The sequence below is a fragment of the Alexandromys fortis genome, unplaced genomic scaffold (assembly GCF_014885135.2).
Source record: "Alexandromys fortis isolate MF-2015 unplaced genomic scaffold, M_Fortis_MF-2015_v1.1 scaffold_331, whole genome shotgun sequence".
NCBI classification, from domain to species: domain Eukaryota; kingdom Metazoa; phylum Chordata; class Mammalia; order Rodentia; family Cricetidae; genus Alexandromys; species Alexandromys fortis.
The window spans coordinates 506,361-530,640 of NW_026068215.1; the positions used below are offsets into that span (position 1 = coordinate 506,361).

The window sequence follows — 24,280 nt, forward strand, 5'->3', positions numbered from 1 at the left end:
TTAGATAAATACCATATACCAAAGTTAAACCAGGACCAGGTGAACAACCTAAATAGACCTGTTAGTCGCGAAGAACTAGAAGCTGTTATCAAAAACCTCCCTACCAAAAAAAGCCCAGGACCTGATGGTTTCAATGCGGAATTCTACCAGAACTTCCAAGAAGAGCTAATACCTATACTCCTTAAGTCAGATTTTAAAGCTTTGTTTCAGCTGCGATGCACACTGAAACCTGTGAAGACATCTCCCAACGTTAAGATGAGCTGAACTTCTGGGACTCAATCTTTTCTTTTCTTTTCTTTTCTTTTCCTTTCTTTTCTTTTCTTTTCTTCTTTCATAATCATTAACCTAAATCACAGTCTGTTTGGCTCCTCGAGAGAAACAAACTAGCAGTGTGACATTTCCTTGTTCTATTTTTCTATCCTCTGTGGCTCCTGTTTTATCAGAGGTGGGGGAAAACACTTTAAACAGTACAGATTAAGAGGAAATCATCTTCATAATAATCCACAGGTAAAAATGCCCAGTAGAAGAGTATAGTTCCTCAAGATAATCACACTACATTAAAGGCAGTGGGAATCTCCCCACACTCATTCACCCTATGACAGATACTGGAGAAAAATGACAACAGCAAAAGACATTCTGGGATTGAAACTGTCGGGGCCTTTCCTATCCAAGATTCACCCATCAGTGTCTTGCATGCTGGTGGGCCAGTCCCCTGAAGTCAATTGCCATCTGCTGCTCCTCTGACATGGCCATCAGCAAGAGCTCAAACAGTTTCTTCTCCCTATTGGAGAGACTCTGGATCTCTTGTGTTTGGGCTCAGAGATCCCAAACATGGTAGATACGGAAGACTGCTGCCACTGAGTGGAATTTTTTTTTACAGGTTTATCTTTTTATTAGCCATGGTATCAAAACGCCTAGTCAAAAAGACCAAGGCCTATGTCGTCATCAGACTCCTCGGATTCTTCCTTTTTTGCTTCCACTTTCTTCTCCTCAGCTGGGCAGCAGTGGTGGAGTGGACAGGACCGCCTGCTGGTGCGGCTCCAGCTGCTGGAGCAGACCCACCAGCCCCTACATTGCCGATGAGGCTCCCAATGTTGACATTGGCCAGGGCCTTTACAAACAAGCCAGGCCAGAAAGGCTTAACATTGACCCCAGCTGCTTTAATGAGGGCATTGATCTTATCCTCCGTGACCATCACCTCGTCGTCGTCGTCGTCATCGTCGTGGAGGATGAGGGCGGAGTAGATGCAGGAGAGCTGAGAGACTGAGGCCATGTTGCGGACTGCCGGCACGGTGCTAGTCGCCCGACGAAGGAAGGGCCTCACCCCAACGCGGCCTTAGCTTCCTCGGAAGGACCGAGCACCTTGGCGGCAGCAGAGGAAAAGCCTGAGTGGAAACTTTTAAGAAATTCTGGCTGATAGCATTAAATTGTTTCTCTGTCTTCCTGCCAGGATTATTTGTTGAGTCCCCACCTGAGACTTCCTATACAGATGATTTGGATCGTCTTTCTTAAATAGCTGGCCCTAATTTTTGAAAAAGAAAGCAGATAATCTTCTGTGAATAATACATGAAACAGCGGAGAATGGGGCACTACCAGTCCTGCTTCCTAAATGTCATGTATGTATTAAACACATTTCACTCGTCATTGGTGTCATACATTTGGTTTATTGGTCATCTGCTTTCTTACTTTTTTCCACCATAGTATCCATTGATATGTCCATACTACAAGACATGGCCCATCTGGGAAGACCTCCACCAACACAACAAAATAGCTTCCTTTTTAAGACCTCCCACACATCCTCCCCACCCACTCTCTGATATTCAGTGTCCAGGATGCAGATGCTTATACCAATTTCCCTGAATCATGCTCTGAGCTCAGAGGCAGGCTGTTGCCTAGCAACGGCGGCTCTGAGCCAAATAGAGCCCCTGGAAAACAGAGTGAGCCCATGTGATGCATGCAAGTGCTGTTAGAAAAGTGGATAAAATCATACTTCTAAGTCAGCTCCCAAAGCAGCCCACTTCCTCCTCTCACCAAGGCTTGCTGCCCCACGCCCTCGACCCTGTGTTCTTAAAACTGTGCTCTGGAGAAAGTACCCCATCTGCTGATCCCTGTATACACTTTCCAATCACCGTCACAGAAAAGGGGGGATTTGAACAGGACTCCCCACAGATCTGTATGTTTGTCCATCAGGTTTCAACCACCAAGCTTGTCCTATGATTCATAGCCCTCACGCTGGAGGGACACTGACAAAATGGTTTGTTCCTTCCTGGCTTCATCTTGCTATTCAGTAATTATCTCAAGTGACGTGTCCAAGAAGTAATTATATTGTCAACCCATTGATCCTGCTTGCTTTTTACTGTTATTTTTTCCTCAAAGTATAAGGAGAAATAAATCACTTGGAACACAGTCGAAAATAGGATGAGAAAGCACATTAAATACCAGGAATGGTAGTATCTTGCCTGTATAGACTTGTACAATTAGAAGTTGTGTAATAACTTTTGTCCTCTTCCTCAGATCATCCCATAGCTCACTACACCTAGACACTGCAAATGCGTAGTGGAGATATGGACTTATCCCTGATTGCTGTTACCTGGTCATGGGTTCTTTCTGTAGGTAGAATATCATGTTCATGTTAGAGAGTGAAGGAGGCAGAATAGGAGGGGGAAATTCATATTTTCTAGGAGCTACTATAAGTCACAGACAATTTTTATATGTAGAATTTTTTTATTAAAGTCCTCAAAGGGATACTCTGAGACAGCCATCTTTGTTTCCTTTCTACAGGTGGGCAAATGATCAAGCTCAGACTGATAGGAAATTCTAAGTAGGTATCAAATGGATCTCAAGGCTACCCTGAATGTAGTGTTCACTAACCAGTTTGGGGAAAACATTTGTGATTACACACATATACGCACCACACACACACACACAAATTCCTATTTACATTATGCATTTTTTAAATTAATCAATTTATTTATTTTGGTTTTTTGAGATGGACTCTTTGTAGCTTTGGAGCCTGTCTTGGAACTAGCTCTCGGAGAACATTATGCATTTTGTTTATTTTTAAGACTATATTTGAATTCCAACCTTTCTTCTTTCCCCTTTCTTTTTTCAACCAAATGTTATTGTGTGCATATATGTATTTGTATACGCATAAATATTCCCAAATATAACCTGATGAGCACATATAATGTTACTTGTATATATGTTTTCAGAGCTGTTTGGCACTGAACAACATATATTTGTTTTGTTTTTATTGAACTACATCTTTTTCTCCACACCCTCCCTTCCTCTACCCTCTCCTTCTACTATCTCCCATGGTCTCCAGGCTCCCAATTTACTCAGAAGATCTTGTCTTTTTCTACTTCCCATGTAGATTGGTTCTCTGGGATTGTGATTTGTAGGCTGATTTTCTTTGCTTTATGTCTAAAAGCCACTTATGAGTGAGTACATATGTTATTTGTCTTTCTGGGTCTGTGTTACCTCACTCAATATAATGTTTTCTAACTCCATCCATTTGCCTGCAAATTTCAAACTGCTGTTATTTTTTCTGCTGTGTAGTACTCTATTGTGTGAATGTACCACATTTTCCTTATCCATTCTTCGGTCAAGGGACATTTTAGGTTGTTTCCAGGTTCTAGCTATGACAAAAAAAAATGCTGCTATGAATGTAGTTGAGCACATGTCCTTGTGGCATGATTGAGCATCCTTTGGATATATACCCAAAAGTGGTATTGCTGGGTTTTGAGGTAGGTTGTTTACTAATTTTCTGAGAAACTGCCATATCCAAAGGGGCTGTACCAGTTTGCACTCCCATCAGCAATGCAGGAGTGTTCCCTTTCCCCCACATCCTCTTCAGCATAAGTTGTCATCAGTGTTTTTGATCTTGGCCATTCTTACAGATGGAATCTCAGAGTTGTTTGATTCACATTTCTCTGATGACTAAAGATGTTGAGTATTTCCTTAAGTATCTTTGAGCCATCTTAGATCCCTCTGTTGAGAGTTCTGTTTAGGTCTGTACTCCATTTTTTATTTGATTATTTGTTCTTTTGATGACCAATTTCTTGAGTTCTTTGTATATTTTGGAGATCAGACCTCTGTCTGATGTGGGGTTAGTGAAGATCTTTTCCCATTCCGTAGGCTGTTCTTTTGTCTTGTTGACCGTGTCCTTTGCTTTTTAGAAGCTTTTCAGTTTCAGGAGGTCCCATTTATTAATTGTTTCTCTCAATGTCTGTGCTACTGGGTTATATTTAGAAAGTAGTCTCCTATGCCAATACATTCAAGTGTGCTTCCCATTTTCTCTTCTATGAGGTTCAGTGTGATTGGTTTTATGTTGAGATCTTTGATCCATTTGGATATGAGTTTTGTGCATGGTGATAGATGTGAATCTATTTTCATTCTTCTACATGTTAATATCCAGTTATGCCAGCACTATTTGTAACAGTGTATATTTTTATAGGTGAGCTTTTGCATAAAATGTCATTCTCTGAGTCATACTGATATAAATATAAGCTTAATTATACTCAAATAAATTAGGCAGAAAGGAAATTTATACTCTATAGTCAAATAGCAAAGAAAGGAAAGCTTAACAGAATTTTAAAAGGCACTGGTCAACTATAATATGTAATAAGTAATGCTCACAAGAAGCAGGAATGGATGCTCATTCTGCACCAAATCCCATAGCAGAGTAACCATGGCAACCATGTTAGTCCAGAAAGGCTAGGATAAAGAAACAATTGCTATAGATTTCTTTTATAATATGTGCTAAATACTACGTCAAATTGAATTGACTACAGGAAGCAATTTCAAGTGATTCATGTATTTCTCAGAAATATGCATTCCTGGAAGTTTCATTAAAAATATATACTCACTGTACAAACACACACATATACCACACAACACACACACACACACACACAGAGAGAGAGAGAGAGAGAGAGAGAGAGAGAGAGAGAGAGAGAGAGAGAGAGAGAGATTCACCACCCCTGCACATGTTTGCCACAAGCAGGTTATGAGAGTTTTACCTTCTACAACATTCAAAATGTTTGCTATGGTCAGTCTTTTAAAAAAAATTAGCCATTTTTACGAAGACATAGTGATATCATGTAATTTTCCTTTCTCTCTTACCTAAGATTCTAGGAATTCATTGAAATCAGCTGTTGAAAGTGTGTTGATAAAGAAAAAATACATAATTCAACAGATTCAATTGTGGTTACATTTATTTTTCCTTTATCTTTATCTTTCTCTCATACAATTTATCCCAACAGCAGCCTTCCCTGCCTCTAGTTCTCACAGCCCCCACTGCCCTCTCCTCCAGATCCACTGTTCCTCCATTTCCCTTCAGAAAAGAACAGGCCTCCTAGTGATATCAACAAAACACATCATAATAAGATACAATAAGACTAGGCACAAACCCTCATATCAAGACTGGACAAGGCAACCCAGTAGAAGGAAAAGGGTCATAATAGCAGGAAAAAGTCATAGATACCTCCTACACCACTTTTATGAATTCCACAAAAACCTCAAGCTAAATAATCATAGCATGTATTCAGAGACCCTAGCACAGATCCACGAGAGCTCCGTGGTTGCCAGTTCAGTCTCTGTGAGCCCTTATGAGCCCTGCTTAATTGACTCTATGGGCCATGTTCTCCTAGTGCCCTCGACCCCTCTGGGTCTTATAATCCTGAGCCCCTCTTCTGTAGGGTTCCAGATCTCCGTCTAATGTTTGGTTGTGGGTGTATTTGTTCCCATTAGTTGCTGGAGGAAGCCTCTCTGGTGATGATTGGGCTAGGATCCAATTTATGAGTATAGCAAAATATCATTAGGAATCATTTCATTGACTATTTATTTATTTATTTGGTTTTCTTCTGCTCTTTTGTTTTGTTTTTGTCAGTTGTGCTTGGCTCTACCTTAGTTCTCTGAGACATCCAACTTCCAGATCCTGGTCATCCAGGCAGTTTCAGGCATGGGCTCCCTTAGATCGGTCATTGGTTGGCCACTCCCACAAGCTCTTAGCCATCATTACCCCAGCTCATCTTGCAGGCAGGACAGGTTGTGGGTCATAGGTTTTGTGGCTGGGTTGGTGTCCCAGTACCACCAGTATGAACCTAGCCTGGTTATAGAAGATGGCCGGTTTAGGCTCCATATCCTCCTTTGCTAGAAGTCCTTGCTAGAGCTGCCCTCGTAGGTTCTAGGAAATTTCCACTGCATTACGTTTCCATATCATCTACTAAATGTCCACCTATTTCAGTCACTTCTCCCCATACTCTCTCCCTTCATCCCTTTCTCCCCTACCTGATCTTCCACTTCACCAGTTCATCTATAAAATTCATTCTAGTACCATTTCCAAGGGAGATCCATGTGCCCTCCCTATACCTCTCCTTTTTATCCAATCTCTCTGGGTCTATGGTTTGGAGCATGATTATCCTTTAACTAACAGCTAATATCCATGTATAAGTGAGTTCATATTATATTTATCTTTCTGGATCTGGGTTGCCTCACCCAGGATGATATTTTCTAGTTCCATTCATTTGCCTGCAAATTTTATGGTGTCATTTTTTCTAACAATGAGTAATAATCCATTGTGTAAAGGTACCACATTTTCTTTATCCATTCTTGAGAGACATCTAGGTTGTTTCCAGTTTCTGGCTATTATGAATAAAGCTGCTCTGAGCATAGTTGAGCAGTGTCTTTGTGGTTGGGTGGGACATCTTTTGGGTATATGCTCAAGAGTGATATAGCTAGATATTGAGGTAGATCGATTCCCAATTTTCTGAGAAACCACCATATTGATTTCCATAATGGCTGTATGGGTTAGTACTTCAACTAGCAATGGAGGAGTGTTCTCCTTGCTCCACATCCTCTCCAACAGGAGTTGTAATTTGTGTTATTGATCTTAACCATTCTGATAAGTGCAAGATGGGATCTCAAAGTAGTTTTGATTTGTGTTTCCCTGATGGCTAAGAATGTTGAACATTTCTCTTTTTTTGGGTTTTCGAGACAGGGTTTCTCCGTAGCTTTTTGGTTCCTGTCCTGGAACTTGCTCTTGTAGACCAGGTTGGCCTCGAACTCACAGAGATCCACCTGCCTCTGCCTCCCAAGTGTTGGGATTAAAGGCGTGCGCCACCACCACCCGGCCTGTTGAACATTTCTTTAAGTGCTTCTCAGCCATTTGAGATTCCTGAATTGAACATTCTCTGTTTAGATCTGTAGAAGATGGAGAGATCTCCCACACTCATGGATCAGTAAAATGAATGTAGTAAAAATGGCTATCCTACCAAAAGCAATCTACAAATTCCATCCAGTCCACATCAAAATCCCAACACAATTCTTTACAGATCTTTAAGGGAAAATATTCAATTTCATATGGAAAAACGAAAACACAGGATAGTTAATAGAACCTTCATCTGGCGATGGACAGAGATAAAGACAGAGACCCACATTGGAGCACTGGACTGAGATCCCAAGGTTCAAATGAGGAACAGAAGGAGAGAGAACATGAGCAAGGAAGTCAGGACCACAAGGGGTGTGCCCACCCACTGTGACGGTGGAGCTGATCTAATGGGAACTCACCAAGGCCAGCTGGACTGGGACTGATGGAGTATGTGATCAAACTGGACTCTGAACGTGGCTGACAATGAGTGCTGAGAGGCCAGGGACAATGGCAGTGGGTTTTGATTCTATTCCATGTACTGGCTTTGTGGGAACCTAGTCTGTTTGGATGCTCACCTCCCTAGACCTGGATAATTGGAGGAGGTCCTTGGACTTACAACAGGGCAGGGAACCCTGACTGCTCTTTGGACTGGAGGAGGAGGGGGAGGGGGAGGGAGGGGAGGGAGCGAAATGGGAAGAGGGGAGGAGGTGAAAATTTGTAATAATAATAATAATATCCTCAACTATAAAAGCGCTGCATAGCTATAGTAATAAAATCAGCATGGGATTGACATAAAAACAGACAAGTGGATCAATGGAATCTAATTGAAGACCCTGACTTAAATTCACACCCCTATGATTTTTTTTTATAAAGAAGCAAGAAATATACAAGAGAAAAAGAAAGCATCTTCAGCAAATGGTGCTTGTCTAACTGGATGTCAATATGCAGAATGAAAATAGATCCGTACCTATCACCCTGCATGAAACTCATGTCCAAGTGCATCAAAGACCTCAACATAAAACCAGACACACTGAAAATAAAATGGGAAATAATGTTGAATGCATTAGCACAGGAGACAACTTCCTGAACAAAACAACAGTATCATGGACACTAAGATCAACATTATAATTAATACATGGGACCCTCCCTGAAACTGAAAAGCTTCTATAAGGCAAAGGACACAGTCAAAAGGACAAAACAACAGCCTACAGAATGGGAAAGGATTTTCACTAATCCCACACTTGACGGAGGGCTATTATTAAAAAAATATAAAATATCAAGAAACTAAATATAAACAAACCAAACAATACAAATAAAAAGGGGAACATTTAAATTTAAAACTACTCAACTGTTTTACTGATTTTTTTCCTGGAGATGATCTGTAGATTTGTCTCTAGTATACTTCCCCCTTTTCTGGTATATATGCCAATAACTTCCATAAAACTGAAAAAGTAGACAAATGAGACGGCTCAACAGGTGAAAAAATATCATTTTGAGTGAGGTAACCCAGACCAGAAAGACAATTATTACATGTACTCACTCATGAATGGTTTTTAAACATAAAGCAAAAAAAAAAAAAAACTAGCCCACAAATCACAATCCCAGAGAACTTAGGCAAGAATGAAGACCCTAAGAGAGACATACATGGATATAATCTACATGAGAAGTAGAAAAAGACAAGATCTCCTGAGTAAATTGAGAGCATGGGGCCTTTGGGAGAAGGTTGAAAGGGAGGGAAGAAGCAGGGAGAGGTGCAGAAAAAAATGTAGAGCTCAATAAAAAAATAAATAAAAAATGCTTGCTGCACAAGTATAGTGACTTAAGTATGATTCCTAGAGTCCATGGAATCCTCAGAGGAATCTTCTGACCTCCAAGCAGGTGTTATATACCACATACATGCTGGCTAGTTTTATCAACTTGATACAAACTAGAGTCATTTCAAAGGAGAGAATCCCAATTGAGAAAATACCTCTATAATATCTGACTGTAGGGAATTCGCTTAATTAGTGATTGATAGGGAAAGCCCAGCCTATTGTGGGTGGTGCCATCCCTGGGCTGGCGGTCCTAGGTTCTATAAGAAAGCAGGCTGAATAAGCCATTAGAAGCAAACCAGTAAGCAGCAGCACCCTCTCCCAAACGAGGTCTCTGCATCAGCTCCTGCCTCGGGGATCCTGTCCTGTTTGAGTTTTTTTCCTGACTTCCTTTAATGATAAATTACAGCATGGGAATGTCAGCCAAATAAATTTGTTCCTCCCCAAGCTGTCTTGGGTCACTGTTTTTTTTTTTTTTATTAAAGCAATAGTAACTCTAAGACAACATACATGCTCTCTCTCTTTCTCACTCTCTCTCCCCCTCACACAAACACACACAAATAAGAATACATTAAATCACCTTCTTAAAAACTGACACGAAAAGTCCATCTTAGAGTAAGTTCTCGGTCTGAAAGGATCAGTCAGCAATCGTTGTTAAACATTTGTTTGTTAAGAGCTCAGTGAAAATGCAGTAATGTTATATCAACATACTGGCATTATAAATCTCCAGAAAGCATGAAATATTTAGAAATAATCCTTCCTCATATGAACAACTTCTCTACATTAAACAATATAAAACTTTGCTAGTAGAATTTAAAGAAGACTCGAGTAAATAAGTGTGCGAAGTATTTTCATGGTTTAAAAGACTCAGTATCATCATGATGTGGTCTCTTCAGACTGATTGATCTATTCAGTTCAATCCCAATAATTATTTAGTATTTTTTAAACAGAAATTGACATGTTTATTGTAAAATTCATGTGAAAATACAAAGGGCCTAGTTTCAATAATTATTTAATTTTTTTCTGATCATAGCTCACTTTTGAATTAAGAAAGTACATCAAACATAAAAGACATTGGGTTAAAAATGGGCAAGCCATCTTCACTTTATCGATGCAACTGCAGCCATTTATATATTTCGTGTTTGTTATTTTTTTATTATTATTATTATTTATTTATTTATTAAATATTTCTGTCTCTTCCCCGCCACCGCCTCCCATTTCTCTCCCCCAATCTACTCCCCCTCCCTCATCACCCCTAAGAGCAATCAGGGTTCCCTACCCTGTGGGAAGTCCAAGGACCTCCCCCCTCCTTCCAGGTCTAGTAAGGTGAGCATCCAAACTGCCTAGGCTCCCACAAAGCCAGTGCGTGCAGTAGGATCAAAACCCAGTGCCACTGTCCTTGGCTTCTCAGCAGCCCTCATTGTCCGCTATATTCGGCGAGTCCAGTTTTATCCCATGCTTGTTTCTATAACAGAAATTGACATGTTTATTGTAAAATTCATGTGAAAATACAAAGGGCCTAATCTATAAAGTTAACTTTGAAAAAGAGCTAAATTGATGGCAAAGAATATCTGACTTCAAGCCTCTTTACAATCTACAATAATCTGAACAGTAGCTCCAAGTACAGAACAAACAATTCAGAAGTGGGCTCAAAACAGAAAAATGACAGTTTTTTGACAAAGGAGTAAACGAAGTTCAGCGATAAAGGATAATTATTTCCATACATTATGCCAGGACTTGATATTTCTGCACACAAATAGAAACTGTAATCCATCTACTATACCATATGCGAGAGTCAACTTAAAATGGATTATAGATGTAAAAATGAAACCTAAGTCTGTAAATCTTCTAGCATAAAACATAGGAGAAAATGCCCATGATTTTCAATTAGGTGGTAATTTATAAATGAGATACCAAAATCACTATTCATAATTGAACCCATTAATAAGCTTATAAATAAGTAAATTAATAAAATAGGGTGGTGGAGAGATGTCTCAGTGGATTCAATATTCACCACTGGTCTGCATAGACAGTGGTCCAAAAATATATGCAGGCAAAACGCCTGTGCATATAAAACTAAAAAAATAAAATTAATAAATTGGAATTCTCCTGATGTGGGAGTGTCATGTATCAATCTGTTGATTTCATTGGTTAAGCAATAAAGAAATTGCTTGGCCCTGATAGGTTAAAACATAGGTGGGAGGAGTAAACAGAACAGAATGCTGGGAGGAAGAGGAAGTGAGGTAAGAGTCCTCAGACAGACTCCATAGCTCCTCTCAAAGACACGCACGATGAAGCTCCAACCCGGGATCAACGTAGGCTAGAATCTTCCTGGTAAGCGCACCTCATGGTGCTACATAGATTATAAGAAATGGGTTAAGAGGTTGAAACTAATGGGGCAGGCAGTGTTTAAAGGAATACAATTTGTGTGTTGTTATTTCAGGGCATAAGCTAGCAGGCGGCCTAGGTGCTGGGGATGCAGCCCCGCCGCTCCTATTACTACATTCTCCAAACTCTAAAATGTCAGATATTGCAAAAACGTTGATAAAATGCACAGACTTGACTGGGAGAAAATCTGGGCATTGAAATTTTGGGGTATAGGAACCTTGACACTTTGCTGACTCATTTTTGTGTCACAAGGTGGTGTGGGATAATGCTTTTGTACACTGTAAAGATTTGTCACTTGTGTTGGTTTAATAAAATACGGATAGGCTACTAGCCAGGCAGGAGTATAGGTGAGGTAACAGACTAAGAGAATTCTGGGAAGATGAAAGGCAGAATTGCAATTGCCACCCAGACTCAGAGGTTGCAAGATGAGAATGTCTTACTGAGAAAAGGTTCCAAGCCACATGGCTAAAGATAGACAAGAATTATGGGTTAATTTAAGTTGTAAGAGCTAGTTAATAATAAGCCTAAGATAATAGGCCAAACAGTTTATAATTAATATAAGCCTCTGTGTGTTCCTTTGGGACTGAATGGCTGTGGGACCAGGCAGGACAGAAACTTCTGTCTACAACAAGGGAAAGATTTTTTTCAATGGTATTTTTCTATGACTGTGGGATGAACCCTTTGATCCATGAGTCTGACTAAGTCCTCCCTTCAGCTGTTTATTACAGTCACAGAGACAACAAAATAAAAGATACAAGGGGAGTGGGGCTAGATGGAGACAGCAGGACTCAAGGAGTTTGAATGATGTTTGGAGATTTTTGTGTGACTTTGGGCCACATGTCCCACGACAGCATGGGAACTTTCTGTTTTAATGTACCATTTTTCTTTTCTTGAAAGTACACCTGGATTTGACATTTTGGAACTAGTACCTTACCTGCCTTTTCATTTTAGATAAATCAGTTCATGTGAACATGAAGAGAGGAAGTGTATTAGAAGAAATATTCTTTTTCTTACTTTTATCTCTCTTTTTTCTTCCTTCCTTCGTTCTTTCTTTTTTCTTTCTTTCTCTTTTCCTTCCTTCCTTATTTCCTTCCTTATACTCTCTTCCCACCTTTCTCCCTTTCTTTCTATTTGAGAACAATGGTAGAAATGGCTAGGCCAATAAAACAGAATGGAGGATGTTACACCCTGGAAAGTAATAATGATGGAATTCAAGTCTATGTGAGTATTTTAGTGGACATGACTAAGTATAATTAAAGTATGGAAAACTGTTTACTGACAGGTAATGGTTATAGAGGACATATCAGCCTTTATCATACCAAGAAGAAACATAGAGACAATTGTAATAGGCTTTCTTGGACTGCCAACCCCCAAATCATGACACAGAGACTTATTATTAATTATGAATGATTAGTCTTAGCTTAGGCTTAGTTTTATTTAGTTTAATCTATGTGCTTCTGCACTCTAATTTACCTCATCTAAGTACTGTCCATCCTACTTTCCTGCTTCCCCCATGTCTGGCTGCCCTAGCTGGCTCTTGGCTAGCTGGCTAACTTCCCTTTTTCCTCTGCTTGCAAGCCCCACCTACCCCTCTACTGCCTAGTTATTGACCGTTAAGCTTTTTATTGGACTAATCAGGTGCCTTAGGCAGGCAAGGTAAAACAGCAACACATCTTTCCATAATGAAACAAATGCAACACAAACAAATGCAATATACCTTTACACAGGTAAGCTAATATTCCACAACATAAACAAATGCAACACATCTTTATATAATTAAACTAATATTCCACAAGGGACAGCTCTCTGAAGATCAAAGTAACTCTGAAAGACTCAAAGGCCCATTTGAGAACCTGCATCAACACAGTAGAGAAAAACAAAAACAGAAGACAAAATGGCTGATAAGATTGTCATGCACGAGACACCAGGAAATGGTTAAGAACAAAGGAAAAGCACAAGCTATCAATATCATCCAGGGAATGAGAGTTAGCATATTCCCCAGGAGTCTGCTCTGCAGAATACAAGGCATCTCTTGGTAAGCACTAGCCATTCATGTCAGAGAAGCTCAAAGGAAATGTAGCTGCAACTCAGTCCCTCTCAAAAAGCCAACACTGTTATGCTGCATCAGAATGACAGCTGCTGTCATTTCCAACATCACATGTCCTCTTGACCTCCCAGACAAGCTTCTTTATGAGGGCCCACACTGTAGCATCCAGCTCTGAGACTACACTGTGTTCTTTCACATGGCATTCATTACAGCCACCACCACAGTGAACATATTTGCACCTTGAGTTCTGAAACTCAGGTCTGTGTGTGTGCCTTTACTCGAGGTACCCCAGAGAATCATCAATACTCTGGACCATGGCTCCAAGACAGTTCTTTTTTTTAAAAAAAAAAGATTTATTTATTTATTATGTATACAGTGTTCTATCTGCATGTATGTCTGCAGGCCATTATAAATGGATTGTAAGCCACCACGTGGATCCTGGAAATTGAACTCAGGACCTCTGGAAGCCATCTCTCCAGCCCCATCCAAGACAGTTCTACTTGGCTCAACACCAAAGACATCACAGCTTCTGACACAACTAGCCATGTTCCTGGAGGCAAGGACTTAATGTATGCTCAGCTCCCATTATGTCAGCTGCCACTGAGAGCCAGCACGCATTCAAGATTGACTGTAAGGCTATAGTGCATGTACCACATGAAATCTAAAACCAGAATTAACTTGCTTCCATGCTGGGCCCCACAGCCCAGATCTCTCTGTGCAATCTTGAGAGAGAGACCCTGCCACAAGCCTAGAGGCATTATAGCTGTGTACATTCCAGTGCTCATATCCTCAACAGCTTTACTGCTTTATAAACATCTTGAAGCTCGCATACAGTTGTCAGCTCAGTTGTCTGTCTGTGTTCCAGACACTAGTGTTATTACTTCTTCATCTCTCAAAGTCGTATTAGGCTAGTCTTTACTTCCCAGGTCTGTATCTACTTCATGGATATCACTTATCAGACATCAGTGCCCCTTTCCCCCTTAGTGTGTTCACAAGCCAAGATCACATCAGCTACCACTTGTACATTAGAATAAAAACACACAAAACCAGAACCTTAAAGCTTCAATGGCTCCTACCACTACTATGGATGTCTTTAGTGTTTGTTATTGAGTAGCTCTATAGCATTTGTCAACACCAATCTCAGCTCACCAACTACATGGAGCCTTTACTACTGTGCCTGTACAGTATCCGAACCTCTGTATACCACCTAGCCAGCACAGCTGCACCCTCCATGGGGAAAGTAAGGTATTTTCCAATCAAAACCAGCTTATAAATATATTGGAAGGTATAACTGCCCTAAGAAATTCACATTGACATACGATAAGAAACATGAAAAGCCAAAGGTGAATATTATCAAACCAATAATTCCTCAGTAGATAACCTCAAATAAATAAACAACTATAAATTACTCGACAAGGAACTTAACAAAGACTGAAGTTATGAAACAAACAAATCTTGGAGCTAAGGGATACAGTTAGTGAACTACAAATTTCTATGGTGAACACCAGCACTGGAATTCATCAAGCAGAAGAAAGAATATATGAGCTTGAAAGCAAGTTATAAGAAAATACACAGTGGGCAATAAAAGAGTGAAAAGAAATAAGGATAGCCTATTAAAGTTATGATACTACTAATACTTAAGCTAAAGAAGCTAAAACAGGATAGATGAAAAGAATCTACAGTCTAGTAAGGGAAATAATACCCATGAAAATAATAATTCAGGTACAGGAAAGTTAACCAAAAACTTTGAGTGAGAAACATTAAGAGATCAAAAGAAAAGAAGTATATCATATATGAGGAAGTTAAAATAAAACTATTAGCAGACTTCAGAAAATGATAGATGTGGAATAAAAGATAATATACTCAAATTTTTGAAAGGAGATAACAGTCATTTTTTTAACCTAGCAAAGGTCAAATTCAGTCATAAAGAAGAGATAGATTCCTGGGCATACAAAAGTTTATGAAGTTAATTAGCATTTGACCTAATTTGTAAGCAATACTGAAGTTCACTCAACTAGAAAAGACCATTAATCTATAAAATGAAAGGATAAAAGTCATTGGCAACATTAATGATACGTACTTAATCAGAACTTTGTAACACTGTTATGGAGGTGTTAGATAAATCATTTATATCTTTAATAATATATAGAAGACAAAATTATAAAAAATAATGATATCTGAAATAATTTTTTAGGAGGCACACAATATTAAAAGTCAGTTTTTACATCAAAATGTAAATTGTGTGGTGGGTAAAATAAAAACATAGAATTTTTGTTTTAATTTCATTGTTTTAATTTACGTGTATGGGTATCTTGCCTACATGTATGTTATTTTTGTACCATGGGCTTGTGTGGTGCCTAGGGAGACCAGAAGAGGGTGTCTTATTCCTTGATACTGGAGTTATAGGTAGTTGTGGTCCACCATGTCGGCTCTGGGAAGGCACCTGGGCCTTTTCTCTTAATCACTGAGCCATTTCTCAAGTCCAACCAAAGGGATATTTATGTCATAATAACCACAAGGCAAAAACTTATATTGGGGACACAATAGATTAATCAAAAAGAGCCAAAGAATAACATTTTGAAAAAAGTCGTGAAGAGAGGACAAAAAACTTTGATCTGAACAACTGTTACATGTGTCCACAAAGTGACTCGATAATGCTTGACAAGTCTGACCCCTGCGTATAATGCCTCCAGTAGATACAGGGTTCTCCCTTTTGTAAGGGTGCGTGTGTGCATGTGTGTGTGCGTGTGTGTGTGTACGCAGAAGCTAGAGAAAGATGTCAGGTGTGCTGTGCTATCACTGCTCACATAACCACTTGAAATAGTCTGTCACTGAAACAGTCTGGGTCAACCAGCAAGCCTCAGTGATCCTTCTGTCTCCACTCACTCCAAAACAAATATACACTGGTGGGACTATAGTTGCATGTGTCTATGTCCAGCTTTTTCAGTGTTGAGTAATAGTGATTTGAACACAGGTCCTCATGCTTGCACAGCAAGCGTTCTTATTCATTTAATCACATCCCAAGCTCCTCTAGATTCTTTTATATCACCTTCTTCACTCTGGTGATATATTATTTGTATTCTGTTAAATAAATCTTGCCTGAAGACAAGAGGCAAAGCTAAAGCCACTAGCGGTCAGGCAATGGTGACACACAAATTTAATCCCAGTATAAAAAAGACAGAGGAAGATGGATCTCTTTGAGTTAAAGGCTACCCTGGGCTACAGAAGATCAGTGCAGAAACAGATCCAGGTGGTGATGGCATTCACCTTTAATCCCAGCACTAGAGGGAATATAAAAAGGGAGGAGAGAGAGGCTTAGTCTACTTAGTTTGTAGTTGCCCAGCCTTGGTAAAGGTAAGACTTCTCTAGTGGCTTGGCTTCTTTGATTTTCCAGTTTTTCGGAGTTGAACCCCAATTTCTGTCTCTGGATTTTTATTATTCATGCTACACTCCACAGTTAAGAAACAAATGGGATAGGAGGAGGCCCTCAGCCTCCAAAGACAATGGCCAATTCCTGATGAAAGAGAAAGTAGAGTTCACAAAGGGCTACCCCATTTCCATTATATAAAAAAGAATGGTCCCTTGTTACAGGACCTAGACACCATTTTATGTAATCAAATTTTCTTCTTGTAGGAAGACAGAAGCCATGACAAGCAAGATAAATATACTTTCTATATGGTTTCTGTTCGTTTAGAATGGGGAAAGTGTTAACAATATACAGAACTCCTTAGTGACTCATTTTTCTCTTTAAAGAACATCAAAGGCAAACATGTAACAAGAACGCTGGCATTCTGATAACCATAACTAACTCCAATTCCATCTGCAGCCAAGTGGGACCTCACTTTTCCCTTTTTACTTTGACTGTTGGAATCTGTCCTTGTCAGGCCCTTCAAATAATTCCATTAGTGATCAGTTCTGTGTATAGATAACCAGATAACTGACTCCCTTGCATCGGTTTAAAAAATTGATCACTTTGGGACTCTGGGATCCCTTTATCCTGACACACTACAACAGCCTACCTACGAGCCATTGATACGTTTCAATGTGGGTTCAGCCATTGACATAAGCCTTAAGGATACAGGCTACTGTTTTCTATACAAAACCAGTCATACCTAGCACCATTAAATGGTGGGGCCGCACAGTGTTGGCTGTCTGCCATCACCAGGTTATCAGTGTGATGTGGGAGTGTCATATATCAATCTGTTGATTTCATTGGTTAAGCAATAAAGGAACTCCTTGGCCCTGATAGGTTAAAAGATAGGTGGGAAGAGTAAACAGGAGGAAGAGGAAGTGAGGTCAGACTCTGCTCTGCTCCCATACATATATGAGCAGTACACAAGTGCCCTACATAAGAAGATCAAACCACTTTCTTCCCCACTTTTATTCAGCATAAACCCCTAGCCCATGAAATGATACCACCCCCATTCTGAGTGGGACTCTCCTCTATGGAAACATTCTGGAAGACATATCTAGAATGTTACCCCCTAGATGATTCTAAATACAATCAAGTTGACAATAAAACTAATTATCACACACCATTAGCATGGAATTCCTTCCAGAAATTTTAACTCTTTGGGGTCAATTTTTTTTCTTGAGTTAAGTTTTAAGAGTCTTTGTTACACTGTCACAGTTCCAGAACTAGTCATGACACTAAAGAAAAATTCCATTTCAGTTAAGTAGCCAGCAATCATTTCTATACTCTGTCTTTATGAATTTGACTATTCTGAATAATTAAGATAAATAGAATCATAATATGTGACCCTGTGTGCCTGACTTAGCATAAAAACTTAATATTTACTTTTTAGTTTATTGGCATAAACTGGAAGCCATTATCTATATGCAGAGCATGTGATGCACACCCATGCAGGCCCTGTGCATGGTGCCCCAGTCTCTGTGAGTTCATAGTTCCTCCATCCCATTGACTTAGATGGCCTTGATTTCTTGGTGTCCTCCATCCCCTCTGGATCTTAAACTACTTCCACTTCCTCTTCTGCAGGGTGCCCTGAGTCCTGAGGGAGGGATTTGATGGAGATGTTGCACTTACAGTTGATTGTTCCAAGGTTTCACTCTGCATATTGTCTGGGTATGGATCTCTGTTTTGTTTCCATCTGCTGCAGGAGGAAGCTTCTTTGATGATGGCTAAGCAAGGCATTCGTTTATGAGTATAGCAGAATGTCATTAGGAGTCATTTTTAGCTACATTTTTAAAATAACAGTAGTATTTGGTTTTACCCTAGGTCACTATGTTATCTATCCTTAGGTTCTTAGGTCACTTAAGCAGCACCTGGATATGAGTTCCATCTGTTGGAATAGGCCTTAAGTCAAATCAGATATAGCTTGGTTACTCCCACAAGCTTTTTGCCAACATTACACTGGTATATCTTGCAGGCAGGACAGTATTACAGATTGCAGTGTTCATAGCTGGGCTGGTGTTTCTCCCTTGGCAGAATCCAGAGTTCCAAAGATGCTAATGCATAGAGTTGACGGTTCTATTAACATTTACTTAGAAGCTAGTATCCACATATAAGTGAATAAATTCCATATTTGTCTTTCTGCGTCTGAGGTACCCCACTCAGGATGACTTTTTTCTACTATTATCCATTTACTGTAAATTAAAGATTTTATTTTTAATGGCTAAAAAATATTCCATTATATAAATGTACTATATTTTCTTTATCCATTCATCTCTTGAAGGACATATAGGTTGTGTCCATTTTTTTACTATTTTTGAATAGAGTAGCAATGAACACGGCTGAGGAAGTGTCTCTGTGGCAGGATGAATGTATGTGTAGCTGGATCTTGATGTTGAAAGTTATCAATGAGCAGTATTGATTCTTGTTATTTTGTTGTTGTTGTGGTGGTGGGTGGGGGTTTCCCCTCTTCTGATTTGGTTTGGGATTATTTATTTCTTGTGTTTTTTTTTTTTTGAGTGTGATTATCCTCTTTAGGTTGAAGTTTTCCTTCTAGCACCTTCTTAGGGGTAATATTTGTAGCTGGATAGTGCTTGAATTTGGTTTTATCATGGAATGTCTTATTTTCTCCATCTATTTGGATTGAAGGTTTTGTTGAGTATAATAGTTTGGGAAGTTAAGTGTTATTCTAATAGGTCTGCTTTTATATGTTACTAGGTCTTTTACCCTTGCAGAATTTAATATCGATTATTTGCTCTATATAAGTAGTATTTTGATTGTTATGTGCCAAGGGGAATTTCTTTTCTGGTCCAGTGTTTTTGATGTTCTGTATGTTTCTTGTACTTTAATAGGCATCCGCTTCTATAGATTAGGAAATTTTTCTTCTATAATTTTGTTGAAAATATTTTCTGTGTCTTTGACCTGGGTTTCTTCTTCCTCCTCTATTTCTATTATTGTTAGATTTGGACTTTTCATAGTGTCTCAGATTTACTGGATGTTTTGTGCCAGTATCATTCTTTAGATTTAACATTTTAATAGACCGACGTATCTATTTCTTCTATAATCTCTTCAATGTGTCAGATTCTCTTCCATTTCTTGTATTCTGTTGGTGAGGCTTGCTTCTGAGGTTCCTATTTAATTTCCTAAGTTTTCACTTCCAGGTTTCCCTCAGTTTGGGTTTTCTTTATAGATTTTATTCCCACTTTGAAGTCTTGAACTATTTTAGTCCACTTCCTTCCAATGTTTACATGTGTTTTTATAGATTTCTTTAAAGGATTTACTCATTTCCTCTTTAAGGACCTCTATCATCTTCTAAAGGCTATTTTAAGGTCCTTATCTTATGCTTCAGCTATGTTGCACTTCCCAGGGCCTACTGTATGGTAGTGTTGCTGGACTCTAGTGGAGACACATTGTCCTGGCTGTTATTGCTTATGTCTTTATGCTGGCATCTAGGCACCTAGGTTTGGGATGATTTTAATTCTAGGTGCTGATCTCTGGTCTTGTGCTTGTTGGGTGGGTGTTTTGTTCCATGGTTTCTGTTCTCCTCTTTGGTTCTTGGAAGTGTGTGGTAGCTGTGTGTTGCCTATTAGGGAATGTTTCTCATGCCCTGCCAGATGTGAACACTAGGGTTTATGGATAGAATGTGTTTCTAGGTATTAGGAACTGACACTTAGGGATGGAGATGGGCTGCGGGGGAGGGGACTGAGGGGGGTCTACCTGAGAGAGAAAAGTAGGGTGTGCCACCAGGATCTGCTTAGTCCCCTAGAAATTGGGTCAGAGAGTGAAGAGAGGCCACAACAGGTAGTCTGCTACAGAGTTGATGATGAGACTGGGGGATTGAATTTGGAGGAGAGGAGAGAAAATGAAGATTTGAAGTTCACCTACTTGCTTCAGTGAACTACTTGCTTCTCTGGCAGGCTTGGCTGGTGGGTTCCAGGGTAGGCTTGCTGGAGATGGGAGCTGAGATAACAGGATGAGTGGAGAGGAGGAATGTTGGAGGAGATGTGCATGATCTGCTGGACATGGGGAAAGAGAGGAGGGAGAGGCAAAGACCTGTGGTTAGCCTACCTGCTTCATAGCCCAAGTCCAGACACTTTAGTACACTGTTAATAGATCGAAAAACAACTACAATAATTTTGATATTCAAATGAGCAACAATTATTAACGTCTAGTAATCAACCTATCTGAAAACATAATTACACTTGGAAAATTTTTCACATAGAAATACTCTTACATGTCTTTAAAATATGAGTTATCAGGGGAGTTCCTTTGTTTCAATAGCCTGCCTACAGCAAGCAAGGTAGATGCTTTGTTTACGAGCTACGCAACCAGCATGGAGAGCTGATCTCAGCACCAGGAGAACCATCTCTGGGGTGAGTGAGTTTCTGACCCGCAGCAGCAGCCCAGGAAAAGGAACTACTTCCTGCAGGGCCTATACTCCTGCATACTGCCTCTCTCTTCCTATCTCACCCAGTGTGCATCCAGAACCCTCCCCACTTCTGCCTCCCTGCCCTCTTTGGGCACATAACATCACCCAGCTCAGCCTGTCTGGGCGCTGGGATCAAATCCGAAGGGCAGCTGGGCGGGCAGGCTGGAATTACTTTGTTTCAATAGCCTGCCTGCAACAAGCAAGGTAGGCGCTTTGTTAACCAGCTACCCAACCAGCACGGAGATCTGATCTCGGCACCAGAAGAGCCATCACTGGGGCACCTAGAGAGCCATCACGGGAGAGTGCCATCACTGGGAAGGTACATCAGTGGGCAAGGAGACCTGATCCTGTAAAAGAAGATCCTTAGGGGAGCATTCGGAGGAAAAGATGGGCAGACGCCAAAGCAAAAATTCACCCAACAATCTGAAAAAAAAAAAGAAACCACCAAAACCCAGCGACCTCACAACAAGAGGACATGAACACCTTAATCAAGAAGAAGTAGAAAAAATGGACTTTATGAAAGTGATTGACATCCTTAAACAGCATGTAAAAAATGCCCTTATAGAAATGGATGAGAAATATAACAGAAAGTTTGAAGAATTGAATAAATCAGTGAATGATGCCCTAGGAAACCAAGGAAAAACAGCCAAACAGATAATGGAAACAGTTCAAGACTTGAAAACTGAAATGGAGACAAGGAAGAAAATACAAACAGAGGGCAGGCTGGACATAGAAAATCTAGGTAAATGAATAGAAACTACAGAAACAAGTATAACCAACAGAATACAAGAGATAGAAGAAAGAATCTCAGATTCTGAAGATACCATAGAGAAAATAAACGCACTGATCAAAGAAAGCAGCAAATCCAACAAACTCTCATCACAAAACATTCAGGAAATCTGGGAAAAAATAAAAAGGCCAAATCTAAGAATAATAGGAGTAGAAGAAGGAGAAGAAGTGCAGCTCAACGGTCCAGAAAATATATTTAATAAAATTATAGAAGAAAACTTTCCCAACCTAAAGAAAGATATACCTATGAAGATTCAAGAAGCATACAGAACACCGAATAGGCTGGATCAAAAAAAAAATACATCCCCTCATCTTATAATAATCAAAACACAAAGCATACAGAATAAAGAAAGAATATTAAGAGCTGCAAAGGAAAAAAGCCAAGTTACTTATAAAGGTAAACCTATCAGACTTACACCTGACTTCTCTATGGAAACTATGAAAGCCAGAAGGTCCTGGATAGATGTACTGCAGAAACTAAGAGACCATGGATGCAAGCACAGACTACTATACCCAGCCAAGCTTTCATTCACTATAAATGGAGAAAACAAAATTTTCCAGGATAAAAACAAATTTAAACAATACGTAGCCACAAATCCAGCCTTACAGAAATTAAAAAAGGAAAATCACAAACCAAGGAGTCCAACAATGACCACAATAACTCAGACATCTAGAGACCCTTCACCAGCACAACTCAAAGAAGGGAAACACACAAACTCTACTACTAGAAAAGTGACCGGAGTGAACAACCACGGGTCATTAATATCACTTAATGTCAATGGACTCAACTCACCTATAAAAAGGCACAGGCTAAGAGATTGGATACGAAAGCAGGATCCAACATTCTGCTGTTTACAAGAAACACAGCTCAACTGATGTGGAAGTGATTTCTTACTAATAAAGAAACTGCCTCGGCCCTCATAGGACAGAAAATTAGGTAGGCGGAGTAGACAGAACAGGATTCTGGGAGAAAGAAAGCTTAGTGAAGGAGTCGCCATGATTCTCCCGCTCCAGACAGATGCAGGTTAAGATCCTCCCTGGTAAGCCAGCTCGTGGGCTACACAAAATATTAGAAATGGGTTAAAACAATATGTAAGAGATAGCCAATAAGAAGCTGGAACTAGCCGGGCCAGGCAGTGTTTGAAAGAATACAGTTTCCGTGTAATTATTTCGGGCATAAGCTAGCCATGCGGGCGGCCGGGTGCCGGGGACACAGCCCCGCAGCTCATAATTCAACAGATGGCGCCCAGACATGATGGAATAAATCCACTTAAAAACCTGAGAAGGCTTAAAAATAAGGGAGAGAGAGTTTAACACAGATTTTTGCTGTTTGTTGATGGCGTGCTGTAGAGAAATTTCCTGATTCAGCAACAGCAGCAGAAAAAAAGCTGCGTCATTTTAAAGCGCGGCTTCCTGGAGCTGTACTGCCAGCATGAACTCTGGCTTTAAAGCATTTCAAGGCTTTTATGGGACTGGATGTTTGTGTTCCCGCTTAGGATCGGAGGAGAGTGCTCTGAGACCGTGCAGATGGCTCAGCGCTCCCGCCTGCACCTGGGCAGAAGGCCGAATCAGGCTTAGGCAGACAGAAGAGCATGGCGGATTCCTGCCACCATACAGAGACTGCGCATTGCTCTGTGTGTCAGATTTTGCTGTAACTTGGATTAAAAAGAGTTACTGTGCTGCACGCTCAGTCTCAGAATTAAACTGCTGATTGTGGCTCCAATGTGGACTGCTGTGTGCCTGGAACTGTGAATGGTTCAGGGACACTAAATGGATCTGAGGCAGGAGCAGCTGCTCCATGCTGAACTGTCCTGACCTCAGGCAGGAACTACCGTAATTGCCATTATAACAGCACAGTTAAGGTTTAGACTGGGCAGGATACAGGCGGTACCGTATTACCTGTACATGGTGCAACTTAAGTTTTTAAGAACTGCTTAACATTTTAAGAAATGCTCCTGGGTAGTGAAAAAATTACAGATTCACAATAGAACAGATTCAGACACTGTAGGATGAATGTACGTAGGCTTGGGAGAGAGAAGAAAAAAATATAGAAAATAAAGTTAATGCTTTAAAAAGAAAAAGGGTAAAGTCTTTAAAGGGACAGAATACAGAAGTATAGATAGTTATAGATTAAAAAAATAAAGAAAAATAAGCCACGTAAAAATGGAAAATTCACAGAGAGTCTGGATTATGTACATTGTGTTTTCTTTAAAGTTTTTGACTGTGAAGGAGCTAAGTACAGAGAGACATTTCATTA

The 24,280-nt window shown here is 39.9% G+C and overlaps 1 pseudogene; it reads right to left on the bottom strand.

Annotated features, from left to right (window-relative positions):
• Positions 1-894: 894 nt before the first annotated feature.
• LOC126493411 (60S acidic ribosomal protein P1-like) lies at positions 895-1,378 on the bottom strand (annotated as a pseudogene).
• Positions 1,379-24,280: the final 22,902 nt, after the last annotated feature.